The sequence below is a fragment of the Corvus brachyrhynchos genome, unplaced genomic scaffold (assembly GCF_000691975.1).
Source record: "Corvus brachyrhynchos isolate BGI_N302 unplaced genomic scaffold, ASM69197v1 scaffold101, whole genome shotgun sequence".
NCBI classification, from domain to species: Eukaryota; Metazoa; Chordata; class Aves; order Passeriformes; family Corvidae; genus Corvus; species Corvus brachyrhynchos.
In genome coordinates, this window is record NW_008237239.1 from 19034681 (window position 1) to 19039022 (window position 4342).

Below are 4342 nucleotides of genomic sequence, written 5' to 3' on the forward strand. Positions count from 1 at the left end.
GAATCTCAATGTTGCAGCCAGCATCTTGGGAATCCCATGGTAATTGTAGGTCCAAAGGGATGCTCCTGGATCTGCTGCTTCTTCTTTCCTGGGACTTGGAATGAGAAGTAGATTGCAGATATTTCCCAGGGAGAAAAATGGTGTGATCCACAGATATTAGAACCTGGCAGCCATCATAATGATTTGGTGGAAAGGAATCTGCAGAAAAAGTGTAAACTCATTTTCTAATTTGTGGGGTTGCACTGGTGCTGCTGAGGGCACCTGAAGAGATAGGAATTAAAAACATTTACTTGCTAAATGACTTTAACTGAGACCCTAGAAAATATTTAACTATGACTTTTACTCTCAAGCTCAATTATTTGCCTGACCCACTGTAATCAGAGTCCCGTTTGGAATTTTAGATGTCTGTGTTTTGGTTTGGTTGCTTGAAAATGGTTTTTAGGGTTTTTCTTGTTTTGTTTTGGTGGGGTTTTTTGGGGTTGTTGTTTTTTGGTTTTGAGTTTTTTTGTTTGTTTTGTGGTTTGGGTTTTTTTGAGGGGCTGTTGTTCTGTTTTATACTCTAATCCATGATGAAAGCTATGATTCTTTTTAATTTTCCATAGGCAAACAAGGACTGATGGAAGCTACAGGAGTGATGTTTGCTATAAAAACACACTAGCAACCTGAGGAATTTGACTCTTCTCTTTATCAAGCATTTCATTGAAAGACTGTGATAAAATTGAAGTGCATTCTGGTTTTCTCCTTTGTTTTTTGCTTGCCATCACCTGTGCTGTTTTTAAATGGATGCCACTATTTCCTAATGCTGTACTTTACATCATATTATGCTCCTTGTACCAAAATACCATATAAAACACTTAGCCAACAAAAGTTACTTTGTGAAGCTTTCTCAGATAAGCAGCATAAAATCACAGTGAGCAAACCCCAAACATCAATACCCTGTACCTTGTACCACGCTTCAGAAAGGTCATCAGTGTAAAAGAAGCAAAAGAAAGCCCCACAGATTTCCATTTCTTGGCCTGGTATCAGCATCCAGCCTGCCAGGCCTGGTCTTTAGAGACAGGTCTGACCTATGGTAAAACAGGCAGTTCCAGGGGTGCCTGAGCACAGGGACACACTTGATAGGCAGCTTCTAAATATATTTTCTGGAGCAGAATTTTCTGTGGGATGCTGTATTCATTTAGTTTCAGCCATCCTTTTCCTTCAGAAGTACTGCTGGTCTGGTTCCCTTCTCATGCTCATGCAGCCTTACTGACTTAGTGCTGCTTTGAACATTAATGTCAATGAATTAAAGAGCAGATTTCCAGACAAACGAGTGCATCACTGCCAAAAACGTCTTGATGGAGGATGGGCTCTGCACCAATTCACTCACAGTGCACTGGGTTGGAGTACATCAGCAAGCTCATGCTGATTCCTTCTCTGAGCATTTCAGCTGATGGAGCAATTCACCTGACAGGAACTCTCTTGTCTGCCTATACTCTTGCTCTGTAACTAGTCTCATTGATTTCACTGGGTAAGGTGCTGAGAATTTCTCTTGGAGTCTGGTCTGCAGCACTTCATTAGGAGAGGAATAAATTAGCTTGCTAAATAAATTTACTTGAGCAATCTGCCTACTTTGGGGGGTATGGGGCAATCAGACACCTCTCTGCAGGCTGCTTTGCCTCTGGGTGTGAAAATACCACTGCAAACTGAGTGCTCTCTATGGGAAGTGAAAGGATGACTGAGAATGTGCTCTTCAATGTGCTTCCCAGAAAACAATGGCAAATGATACTGCGAATGTCTTCCTGATTCTTAAAATTAATACCTCTTCACAGTCCATCCTTGGAACCAACTAAACAGCTTAAGTAGCAGCACTGGATTTAAAATAAAATTATTCTTAATACAGGCTTTCCTGGATTTTCCTTTGGAAGATAAAATTTTTCTTTGCTAGGAAGAAGCATAAATAGAACTTGAAAATAGTTGAAACATCTTGTTTTGTTTTGATTTGATTTTTGCTGATCTTCATTTCAAAAATAGACAAGCTGATTTAACCATTTTTCTTTTTAGCTGACAAGAAACGCGACGCTTTTTAAGAAATGAGTGTTTTATAAAGGAAGCATTGACAAGCAGTCTCACTGCTAGGTGCTGCCTGAATATCAAAACAGTTATTTTAAATGCCTGTTCTACAAGAGGGTTTTGTTTTGCAATCCAAGCCAATAAATAATTATTTTTAGTGCGTGGTTTTGTTTTCTGAGGTATTTAGCAGCCTGGCATTTTAATGATGGCTGCACAGAAAGAGAGAATCACGTCAACAGCAAGCCAGGAGCTGTCTCTCTGTCTTGCTTTCTCCTTATTTCCCCTCAGCCCTGTATATCTCAGATGACCCGATACATCATTATTTTTGTAACACAAGACAGAACATATGTCGCACTTCTGACCTTAAGAGTAAATTGTGCTCCTATTAAAAGTGAAAACAACAACCCAAATGCTTCTCTTTCTTTTTCAACCTACCAAAATGAGAAGCCCGAATTAATTGCCTCTTCCATAACTTAATGTGAACCCAAGCCCTGAATGCAGAACTAATTGAGCTTATTTTTATATTGAATAACATGGGCTGAGCAGGAGGTGATGTCAATTCTTGATTACCATTCTAATTGCCCTGAATATCTCCCTGTGGCTGTCAGCGAGGTGATGCTCGTATACATGACTAAATCTGGCACACTCTGCAAACCCAGTGCCACCAGGACAAGCAGCCCCTGAGTGACAGGCTGGCTTTGCCTGCTGCTTGCAGGGTAAGGTGCTGCTGTGCTCTACAGCATTTAACATAGGGCACATGACACTAAATCCCATTAGGAGAGGGGAGAGCAGCATGATTATTTACATTTTCAGCAAATAGAAGGGCCAGATGTGGTGGCAAAACCCAAGTGTTTTGTTTGCTAATTAGCAGCATCAACAATAAAGGGTAATCTTCAGCAAATATTTGCTGTCTAAAGCAGCATTTTTAAAGAGCCAAAAATTTCACAGATTTCAGTTTAATATCATTTCCTCCCGAGTTCACCTGCACAGTTAAGCTGAAATGGATTAAGTTGATCTTCTTTTCCCATTATTTGCATTTCTGCTTTTTTTGACAGAACCATCACATGAATGAGCAAGTGTCTTCCTGGATGAACTTTCATTATATCAGAAAGCCTGATTAGAAAGTAAAGAACAGCTGGGCTACATATTTTATGAGCTTCCTTTGAAAGAAAGTTTCTTGAGCATACCACTGTCATTCAGTATTTCTCTCTTTCAAGTTTCTCTCCTTCAAGTTTCCATTTCTTTCAATGAGTGTTTCTTACTAATATGGCATACAGAACTTACCAGAAAAAGAATATGCTGAAAAACAAGGACCCATTTGATACAAACTCTTCTATTTTTTTTTTCTCTGAAAGAAGATATCTGGTTTTCTCTCTTCAGCCTGATACTAATTGTGCACTGCTAGTTGGGAGTGTGGGTCCCTGAAGTACTGGATCTTCCTGCAGCTCCAGAGTTTCAGATCTATTTCCATCAAAGGCCAGCTGAGGATGTATTTATGCTCAGCAAGTAAAGACTTTTCTGGTGTCACAGGAGTGATCATGGAATATTGTTTTGAGCTTGTAAAATTTTATTAAAATACAGCACGAGGCCAATACAGACTCAAGGGCATGCTACTAACCTGGACTAAGGAAATTGAGGTTGGATGACTTCTATGGAAGAAGGTTCTTCCCCACTTTTTGACAGGGCAAATCATTTTGTCTCCTCCATCTCAGTTCTCCCAAAAGAACAAGACTAAAGGCACTCGTTGGCTCCCTTTCTTTGCCTGTCTGAAGTACATTGGCCTGCATGAAAGCAGCTCTGTCTTTTAACCCTCCCCCAGTTCAGGCAGCTGTTTTTCAGCTGCATTTTCTTTCTCAGCTACCTTCTGGGGCTGATACATTTAAGAAATAAACCTGTATATATATATGTGTGTGTGTATGTGTGTGTGTGTGTACAATCATACCTCTGAAGAAACAGTGATAGTCTGATTTCCTAAGCCCTTTTTTTATTCTGCCCATGTGGCACAATCCAAGTGTCAGAGATGCTTGGAATGTCTCTGCTCTTCTTAGGAGTTGAGTGAACCTCATGACACAGGGAGATGGCTAGACAGGATATTTTCAAACTGAATGTCACTGAAATGCAGTCAAGAGTCAACTCTGCCAAAGAAGCAGAGATATCATCACAGAGCACAGACAAGGGTGTCAAATCCCTACGCTGCAGTATGCCATTTTTAATTTTCACATGCTAATTGCATTTCTTTCATTCACAACTAGAAGGTCAAAGAAGTTTGGTCTACTTAGAAAACCAACTT

The 4342-nt window shown here is 40.0% G+C and overlaps 1 long non-coding RNA gene across 1 annotated transcript in view; it reads left to right on the top strand.

Moving 5' to 3' along the window:
- LOC108445624 overlaps nt 1-3870 on the top strand; it is a 21567-nt gene extending 17697 nt beyond the window's left edge. The window contains exon 6 of the long non-coding RNA XR_001860566.1: nt 603-3870. This is a non-coding gene — a long non-coding RNA (uncharacterized LOC108445624). The remainder of the gene's footprint in view (nt 1-602) is intronic.
- The last annotated feature ends 472 nt before the right edge of the window (nt 3871-4342 follow it).